This window comes from Sapajus apella, unplaced genomic scaffold (assembly GCF_009761245.1).
Source record: "Sapajus apella isolate SASKATOON/1434 unplaced genomic scaffold, GSC_monkey_1.0 scaffold296, whole genome shotgun sequence".
NCBI classification, from domain to species: domain Eukaryota; kingdom Metazoa; phylum Chordata; class Mammalia; order Primates; family Cebidae; genus Sapajus; species Sapajus apella.
In genome coordinates, this window is record NW_022437236.1 from 1 (window position 1) to 10,462 (window position 10,462).

Here is a 10,462-nt window from a genome sequence, read left to right on the forward strand (position 1 = left end):
AGGAGCTGAGTGAGGGGCAGGAATGCTCAACAGGACAGGCATTGTCCCTGCGGAGCCCACCTCTGCCACCAGTGCACCTTGACGGCAGCCCTACAGCCATCACCCTACATCGGAGACAATCATGGCTTCATCGACGACCCTGGCTTTTGGGGGGCGCTTTATTGAAGGGGGTTTGCTTAGGCTGTGAGAAAGCGGGGGGGGTTGGAGAGGGAGAGAATGGTGGTGGGTGGGAGATGGGGAGACAGGAACAAACATCTGGTGTCCTCAGGGAGCTGTCTGTCCCTGCAGACTTCTCTCTGTCCCCTGCTGAGGTCGGAGCTACTGGTGGGTGGCTGCCCCCCTGGCCCGATGTGGGGAAGCTCACTGCTGTTGGGGTGAGAACACCATGGCCTGTGCGCCCAAAGAGTGACTTGAGACAGTCCCTGCTTTATCTCTGAGCCTCAGCTTCCTCATCTGTAAGATGTGAATGCTGGACAGGTGTGGTGGCTCACACCTGTAATCCCAGCACTTTGGAAGGCCAAGGCAGGAGGACGGCTTGAGTCCAGGGGTTTGAGACCAGCCTGGACAACATAGTGAGACCTTGTCTCTAAGAAAAGTCATTACTCTGGTGTGGTGGTGTGCACCTGAATTCCCAGCTACTCAGGAGGCTGAGGTGGGAAGATCGCTTGACCCTCAGAGGTTGAGGCTGCAGTGAGCTGAGATTGCCCCAGCCCTGGGGGGCATGGTAAGGCCTCATCTCAAAAATAAAAAAAGAGTGGGTGGGGGGACTGTTTCCTGACCTGCAGGGCTGCTGTGGGCGGCAGGACTGACAACATGGTTAGTGGCACGCTGGGGTGTCCCTGGAGCAAAGAGCACAGAGATAGACAGCTCTGGCCTCTCCTGTGTGGACTTATGGACCCTCCTGAGAAGTGGAGAGAGCTGGGAACCCTTACCCCATAGAGAGCTAAGGACAAAACTGTTCATAAAAGTCAGTTCATTCAAACACTTCTGGTACAAACTCAGTAGGAAGAGTAATATGTTACATTTGAAACCCGGCCTAAGCCCGCAGCTGGAGGAAGAGTCAGCTTTGGAAGCCTCTATAGAACTGACAGCTGGGGCGGAGGGCCCGGTGGAGGCAAGGGGAGAGTGGATGGGGTGGGAGTCGCGGCAAGGCAGCGAAGGAGCAGAAGGACCAGGCTCCAGGCCAGACCCACAGCCTCTTGTTCCTTTGCTCCTGGCCTTGAATGGAACACAGCTCAGTGTGGCACCTGTCCCCATCCTGTGCTCACTTCCTTTCCCACAAGTGCCACTGGCCCAGGTCTTCAAGGTAGGGGACTTGGAGGTGGAGGCAGTAGCCATGCTGGGCTCCTGGTGTCCGTCACCTCGGCCAGGTCAGTGAGAGTGGCCGCGTGCACGTGTGTGTGCCCACATCTGTGTGCCCAGTAAGTGTGGACATCAGGGCTATTTCCAACTCCTCCAGCAGCCCAGGAAGAGCCCCCAGCCCTGCTTAGAGGGTGCTCCCAGCCTGCATGGGGGGCTAGGCTTGGGCCACTGTGGGTGTGATGACAGATGTGGTGAGCAGCTCCTTCTGAGCTGTGTGGGAGGCCCCCACTGAGAGCCAAGCACGGGAGGTGGCCCCGGCCAGCGGCGACTTGATCTTCGAGCGCTTCGTGGCCGCCCTGCGCACCTCGCTGCTGAAGCTGATGGTGTCTCGGGGCCCCAAGCGTGCCAGGGCCCTCCAGGGGACCAGTCGCCGCTGCCGCCTTCGCAGCCGCTGCAGCTCCTGATGTCGGTGCCCCCCTACTACCTGTGGCCTGTCCTGGAGAGGAAGTCCCTGCCCCTGGGCGTGCACGCTCTCAGGCCGGCCCCAGCGGCGCGGGCCCGCAGCCCGGAGCAGCTGTGCCCCCCCACCCGTCCAGGTGGCACCCTGCCCCGCGGAGCCCGAGCAGCCCCAGAGCATGGCACTGGAACGGAGCCTGAGCGCAGACACAGGTTCAGCGGTCTGCAGGCCCTGGAGGCGGACTCGGGGATGCCCCGAGGCCCAGTGCCTGAGGGGAACATCGGAGGCTCACCATCACCAGCGGAGTGGGCTGCGGCAGGGGCCCCCCACCAGTACCTACCCCAGCACACCAGGAGTGGGCCTGGGTGGGGGGGCAGGGAGTGACACCCAAGGGGACCTGCCCCAGCCTCCTCCTGTACCCTGGGGGTTTTCCTTGTCCTTGGCTCAGGGAAATGACTTCTTTCCTCTGAAACCTGGGGTCAGGCTGGGCATGGGGAAAAAAGGGTGGTGAGGACTCCAGACCTTAGGAATCCTGAATGGCGTGGGGGAGGAGGGACAACAGGCTCTGCCTATGACGTGCCTGGGAGCTGTCTGGCGGCCCAGAGTGACCCCCTTCCTGGGGACAGGCCCTCATGGGGAGACAGGCGCACAGGTTGTTGTGTGGGACTCAACGTGGGGCAGCGTCCTGGCCAGGATGAGGAAGGCCAGGACGGGGTGGGGTGGTCTGCAGGAGGCACAGGCAGGCCAAGCTCCCCGATCTGCTGCAGCCAGACTCCCTCAGCCTTGGCCGGGACCGGAAATCCGACCGCCATCCCTGCCAGGCTAGCATACCCCGCTTAGAGGCCATCCCCACCCCCTCCATCTGCTCCCATCCAAGCGACAGCCACCCTGTGCTGGTGCCCTGGGGAGGGGAAAGCTGGCCTTGGACCCGCATCGGAGCCTCCCGCACACTCCACTGGCCATTGTTGGAGGTGCAGCCTGGCATGAGCAGTGCCTTTCCCTGGAGAGGGGACCCAGGGCAGCACCGCTGGAAACCGCTGGAAACTGCTGGGGCGGCCAGAGATCTGCTAACTTGTGGAGGGATCTCCCGTGTCCACTGACAGCGGCAGCAGTAGCTGCAGGCCATGCGGACTCAAGAGAGCCCAGCCCATGTCAGCACCAGGGGCCAAAACAGAGTCCAGGGCTCAGCGCGAGGTCAGCCTGGGGCAGGCCTGGGGAGCCCGATGGCAAGGGGGGCAGGAAGGCGCCCACTCAGGGACTGCGCCTGGGCCTGCCGGGGGTCTCCAGACAGAGAGGATGAGTGCGACGGGGAGCCTGCTCTCGCAGGGCTGAGTGCCAGGCCAGGGGGGCCCACTGGCCTCACACGGACTAGATGAAGGTGGAGTCCAGAGCCCTCCTCGTCCTGCTGGCCCAGGGCGCCAGCCTCAATAGCTGCTTAATGAGCGTGACTCCTCCTGCTCCAGCTGCGCGTTGCGCTCACTCTTCTTGGCCACCTCCTGGGTGAGGAGTCGGTTCTGCTCCTTCGGCATGAGGATGGTCTGCTGCTGCCAGCCCGGGGCGGGGTGGACGTCACGGCAGGGCAGGGGGGCCCGGAGGAGGAGTGGGCAGGGCCCGGCTGGCACAGGCCACAGCCAGCAGCTCCCCCAGGCCCCGGGCCACCTCCTGTACCTAGGACAGTAGCCGCCCCAGTGGGCCCCAAAGTCGGCGCAGCCTCTGCTCTGGCCCAGGCGGCGCTGGCGCTCCGGCACTCCCGCTGCTGCTGCTGCTGCTGTTGGAACCAGTCGCCGCCCCGCGCCACCATCTCCAAACCCTACAGCACCTCCTCCTCCTGCTCCAGCTCCTTCACCTGCTTCGGCAGGCTGCAGCCACGCCGCCAGTGATGGTGAGCCTCCGACACTAAAAGAGAAGGCAAAATGAGGAAAAAAAGAGAATATAAAATGATACAGAGAAGTATCATATATATGACCAAAAATCAAGAGGTAGAAGAAAATATATTCGTCCTGATGGCTATTGGTGGTCTTGGGGTGATATTAGCCATCCCAATTAATATATTTTCTTCAATGATATCAAATAAATATCAGTGCCCTTTACAGCCCGACTTTTTTTTTTTTTTTTTGAGACGGAGTGCCTGTGTCGCCAGGCTGGAGCAGTGGCGCGATCTTGTCTCACTGCAACATCCGCCTCCTGGGCTCAACTGATTCTCCTGCCTCAGCCTTCCAACTAGCTAGGACTACAGGCACACACTACCATGCCCTGCGAATTTTTGAATTTTTGTATTTTCAGTAGAGACAGGGTGTAGCCTTACTTTTATAATAGAACAGCCTCTAACAGGACATGGATCACAAAGGGAAGGGAACATATATTGAATGCTGAGTATATGCAAGGCGTTGTTTTAGACACCAAAGCTGTCTTCTCATTTGATCTCTGCAATCGCTGTGTGAAACAGGCACTATTCCTGACTTAAGATTTTGACACCAAGGCTCAGAGCAATCCATAAAACAAATGACAACGTGGGTAGCCCCAGTAATTGTCCCTGTTTTTTATCCCCTGTTCAGTATCATAAGCATCTACACTTAATGAAGAAGAAAAGGCATAAAAAGAACACAATAGTAAAAGAAATAAAAATTTCAACAAAGAATAAAAGGAAAAACAGCCATTTTCTTACCTCTGGATGGGCATGGAACTTCAGCAGACTGCTAGAGAGCTGTCTCTTTGCTTGTAAGTCCTCACTGAGCCAACTCTGTTCATCTGCTAGTCCTTCTAGCATCAGCAGCAACTGAGAAAAGAAGAGGGAAGAAGAAATACACAAATGGTGCAGGGAGACATGAAGCCACAGTTAACCCTGAGAAACAAAAATGCGTTAGCACGTACTATGATTTAAAAAGCCCGCTATCTTAGTACTTAAGCTTTTGATAGTATTGCATAGTTTTCCCGAGAAGCAGGAAAATGCATTAGCATGTTCTATGACTTAAAAAGTCTGCTATCTTAGTACTTAAGCTTTTGATAGTATTGCACAGTTTTCAAATCAATGTCATATTATTTTTCTAATCTTTAAAACCCTGTAAGTTGGAATTCAAGCATAGGAGCAAAAAGAATAAAAAGGAGAGAGAAGCTAGAACACAGGAAAGCAGCTAAGGGAAAGGAGTAAGAGGGAAGCAGGACAGGCAAGAGGGAAACATATATAATAGGAGTTACCAGTATTCTTCATTCACTCAGTAAATATTTATTGAGCACCTTTCGTGGGAAAGACTCCAGTCCAGGTTCTAAGGGAAAGCCTACTATCTAGCGGAGGAAAAAGACATTCATTAATCATAGACGCCTGTCATTGTGAGTGTAACAGTGCTATAAAGATAACGAGCTATGATCATGTATAACCAACAGAGAATTGTTGAAGGTAGAGTTGAAAGCCAGAATGGAGTGGGGTGAGTAGTTAGTAAGAGAGATGCTAATGGAGACAGAGAGTACAGGCAAGTGAGTCTTTTGGAAAAGAAAGGTTAAATGGGCTGTAGCTACAAAGAAAGTTGGGGCAAAGGCAGGGGTTTCTTTCTCTTTTTTTTCAACTGGGAGAAATTTGAACATGGTTAAATGCAGACAGAGGGGAAAGATTCAGTTGAGAGGGAGGTGACTTACGTGTGAGTGTGAGGGATAACTATTGGTATGTGTCCAAAAGAACTGCTGCTCTTTACAGAACCACACATGTCAGAAAGAGGCATCTATAGCTGCTAATGACCAAAGTAGGAAACCTCAGAGCAGTTTCCCGATGAAATATCATTTATGAAAAACCAATACCACAGTTTATTTCACAGTAGAAAAACAAGTTTGTGTCAGGTATAGTGGTATGCACCTGCAGCTTCAGCTACTCAGGAGGCTGAGGCAGGAGGATTCCTTGATCCCCAAGAGTTTGAGGCTGCAGTGAGCCATGATTGTACCACTGCACTCCAGCTTCGGTGATACAGTGAGACTCCATATATATATATATATATACACACATACATACATATATATATATATATGTATGTATATGGAGGGAGGGAGGGAGGGGGAGAGAGAGAGAGAGAGAGAGTGAGTAGGGGTGTGTGTGTGTGTGTGTGTGTGTGTGTGTGTGTGTGTGTGTGAGAGAGAGTGAGTCTATATTCCAATAACTTACCTGTTGTCTTTGGTTTCCTGGTATTTCTTGATCCTGGGTTTCTACTGAAGCAACTTTTTCCCAAAGAAGTTATACTTCCTGGGTCAGGCGTTCCACAGCTGGTATGTCTTCAGGAAAATCAGTTGTATTTGCAGGTCCCAGAAGTCAAAAAGTAAGTGTAAACATGAAAATAGTAATCAAAGTATTATGCAGTTGACAAGCACAAATGTTCTTGAAACAGTCTGCCTATAATTTCAAGTGAGATATTGATAAGTACCGGGCAAGGGATTCAATGTGTGCAAATACTGTCTGAAGATGCCCTACAGGTAATCTGAGATGTGAACATTTCCAATGGTCTGTAAAAACTTTGGAAGGACCTTTATGAGGTCTTCTTTACTCTGTATTTTCCTGGTCAGAGGCTCCATATCAGCAGCCTGCACCTGTGGCTCTTCCTCCCCCACCTGAGGCTCTTCCTCCTCCACCTGCGGCTCTTCCTCCCCCACCTGTGGCTCTTCTTCCCTCACCTGCGGCTCTTCTTGCATCTGCAGCTCGTCTCATACCTGAAGCTCTTCTTCCTGCACCTGCAGCTCTTCTTCTTGCACAGCCATCATGGGCTGTAGAGAAGAAAGTTCCAACTGTGAATAGAGGAAACAATATCTGTCATGTTTACATTTTAACATGGAGACAAATGCTTTTGCATATCATATCAGTATCAGCCAGTAATGCAAGAGAAAATGAGGTAAGAACAGGGCTCTACAAGATCAAATAAAAAAATCCATGCAGTATAGTAACAAACGATGTTTTATAGGAAAATGTAATAGTTGTTTTTAATGATATCTTCCACCATAACCGGCACCATAAAACACATCAAATTTGTTTAACAAGCTTGTTATGATACTGAAAAAGAATGGTGATCATTAGCAGAAGCAAGAAGAGATGGAGATTTAATGTTAGTACTTCAGCTAATAGAGGAAAAAATGATAGCGTTAGGATATCTCCATTTTGCAACCCTTAATGAATTAATGGATTAGGCATCAAACCCCAAAAGCTGCTAACATCACAAGAGATCACCAAATAGTACATGCCTCCAGATGGAAGAACATGCCACCACCTCTGAAGGAATCCTACCAAAAGCTAGCACTACATGCCCTCAACTTTCAGTGTTCTAACAGAAAATGATAAATACTTGGTTATGACAAACTTCATTAAAACTCATCATAGGCTGGGCGCCATGGCTCACGCCTGTAATCCCAGCACTTTGGGAAGACCAGGTGGGTGGATCATGAGGTCAGGAGTTCAACACCAGCCTGACCCAAATGGTGAAACCCCGTCTCTACTAAAAATACAAAGATTAGTCAGGCATGGTGGTGAATACCAGTAATCCCAGCTAACTCAGGAGGCTGAGGCAGGAGAATCGCTTGAACCGGGGAGGTGGAAGTTGCAGTCAGTGGAGATCATGCCGTTGCACTCCAGCCTGGGTGACAGAGCAAGACTCTGTCTCAAAAAAAAAAAAAATCATGATAATATCCATGCCTGCTAACATTTACTATGCCACGGGCTCTCTAACAAATGCTTTGTATGTAGTTAATTCTTTTAACAAACCCAGTGCTCTGGTTCCTGCCTGCTTTTCCCATTTTAGTATCTGCCATTTTACTCCTCACTCACGACTCTGTAGGTACACTCGACTGTTTCTGTTCCAGGAACACCAGACTTTCTCTTAACTCCAGGCCTTTACAACTACTACTCCCTTTGCCCGAAATATCTTTACCAGGGCTGTCTCTTTCTTATCCTCAGGTCCCAGCTTACGTGTCATCTGCTCAGAGAAGCCTTCTTTGGCCACCCTATTTAAGATGGTTTCCATCCATGTTACTTTCTATTGTTTCCCTCATATCACTTACTATCATCTATAACTATATCGATCTGTTTATTGTCTGTATCTCCCCAGTGGAAATTAACTACATCAAGCCAGAGACCTTGCTGATTTCATTCACTACCTTATCCCCAGCATTAGCCCAAGTTGAGAGAAGGTTCCCATTTAGCTAATGAATGAAGGAGTGAATCCTCACAACAGTCCTATGAGATAACTCCTCTTTGATTTATACATAAAGTGACCTCTACTCTTCAATTTACAGACAAGGTGATTGAGAGAAATTAAGGAACTTGTTCAAAAATCACAGGGCTACGTAGTAAGTGGTAAATCTAGAATGTGGACTCAGGGAAGCTGACTCAGGGCCACCAGGCTATAATGTCTTCCCAGTAGATGCTGCATATCAATACAGTCTTTATGGTAAGGGCAAGTTATTTTAAATGAACCCTTTAAAGCAAGCTAGCAATAGCTAAATATCACCCCTTCAAAATACCCATTCATAGGCATTAGAATTTCATGATTCTGAAAACAGGACAGAACCAAAAAGTAACATTACTCTGGATTTGGTATATGTGAGAAAAACAGGAAGAGCATGTGGAAACTAAAATACCTGACATGAATAATCAGATAACGGCTAAGGTAGAACCACAGAAAGGAAAGGAGACTAGGGGATTTTAAAAACTGGTATTTCTTCAATGCCACACATTCTCATATCCTAAAAACTAATTGAGTCAAAAACATGAGTCTGTTTGTAAGCAGAAATAAGGTAATAAAATCAAAAGATAAATATGTTAATTCCATCACAAATACAAACACAGGTTCCATATTACAGATCTAGCTATGGCAAAAAGTAGGAAAAAACCTAAGGAGCTATTTAGACTAGCTAGCTAAAGTTAATTTAGGAAGCCACGACACTGATCTTCTAAAAGAGATGCCAGAGTAACAAACAAGCTGTTAGTTTTAGTCTCTAATTCTGCACTGTGGTCCTATTTCCTCAACATCACAGTTGAATATGCAACTAGCTGTGTATATATTTAGGAAATACATATTTCCTGTCTATATTTAATTCTTTTAACAAACCTAGTGATCTGGTTCCTGCCTACATTTCCAACTTGAGTATCAGCCATTTTACTCCTCACTCATGACTCTGTAGGTACACCAGACTTCTTCTGTTCTAGGAACAGAAAAAGAAAATATATATAGGAAAGGCAGGGGGGTGTGAATCTCTAAGAATGAAAGGCGTCTTCTAAAAGAACTGATGAAAAGTCTATGCTCGAGAGAGTTAAAGCATAAGATGGGAAAAATGAATCTTAGGAATTATGTGAAGTCACAAAAGACAGGAGTTTGAATCAAAGCTTTGGCATTTATTAGTTACATGACTATTCTCCACTCCCATTCTATAAGAGAAATCAGTGTTTCAGCTTCTTCATCTATAATAATGGGGCTGACACCATCTACTTCATATAGAGTTTTAAGCATTAGTGCTAATTTAAATACCTAGCACAGTACATTGCATATGAATACTCAATAAACATCGACTATACTCAAGTTTCCCCTTTCATGTTTCTAAAACTAATTTCATGGGTCTAATGTCATAACTCTAAGCACCAATCACACAATATTTCCTGTTTACACTAGTTATTTACTATTATTATTTTTGGAGGCGGAGTTTTGCTCCTTTCCTAGGCTGGAGTCTGATGGCATGATCTCAGCTCACTGCAACTTCTGCCTCCCAGGTTCAAGTGATTCTCCTGCCTCAGCCTCCGAAGTAGCTGAGATTACAAGCACCCGCCACCATAGCCGGCTATTTTTGTATTTTTAGTAGAGATGGGATTTTGCCTTATTGGCCAGGCTGGTCTCCAATTCCTGACCTCAAGTGATCAGCCCGCCTCAAACTCCCAAAGTGCCAGGATTACAGGTGTGAGCCACCACACCTGGCCTTTACAGTTGTTTTATTCCAATTAGCAATGGGGAGTGACAGTTGTGTTTTTCCAGCACTTAGTAAGTTTTAATGGTCCCAGTATAAAAACAGGAGCATCTTGTTAAGATAATGTATATAAAAAATAACGTATATATTTCCCCAAAAAGAAAAAAGTCATACCTGGTATTTGGACTCAGATATTCTACTTGGAGAATTATATGCTTTTAAATAGAAACTATTTTGAAAGAAAAAATAATAGGGATTTAAAAATTAAGACTTGACTAGAAAACTCACCTGACTTTCTCTTTCTTTTTTAGCCATCAGTTCAAGTTCCTCTTTGGCATTACTCAGTTCTTTTTCCAGCCCTGCCACTGTGTTCAAGTCTCCTAAAATGAAAATAGAGTGCTAGTTTTAATTGCTATGAATATAATGTGATATCAGCTGCCTTCTTTGAGGAATTTACTGAGGACACATTCCAATAATAAGAAAAAAATTAAACATATACACAGGTTGTTCTTTGTAGCATTACTTATAAGAGCTAAATACCACAGTCATCCTGCATTCTATAAAGAAAAGATTGAATAAAGTATAGTATATTCACAGATGGAACTATATACTGATGTAAAAAAGGAATAAGGACGATCTTTTATCAACTTATACGGAGTGATTTAGAAATCCTGAGACTATGTTAAGGAAAACAAGCTACATGCTTAAGAATACACCTAAGGTAATAGGTTTTACATTAGGAAAAGGGGGAATAAGAATATATATATATATATACATTACATA

The 10,462-nt window shown here is 47.6% G+C and overlaps 1 long non-coding RNA gene across 1 annotated transcript; it reads right to left on the minus strand.

Moving 5' to 3' along the window:
- Nucleotides 1–6,148: 6,148 nt before the first annotated feature.
- LOC116545592 lies at nt 6,149–10,262 on the minus strand. The gene is made up of 4 exons (XR_004266368.1): nt 9,968–10,262; nt 6,467–6,520; nt 6,368–6,409; nt 6,149–6,325 (listed from the first exon to the last, which is right to left on the minus strand). It is a non-coding gene; the product is annotated as an uncharacterized LOC116545592 (long non-coding RNA).
- Between the last annotated feature and the right edge of the window lie 200 nt (nt 10,263–10,462).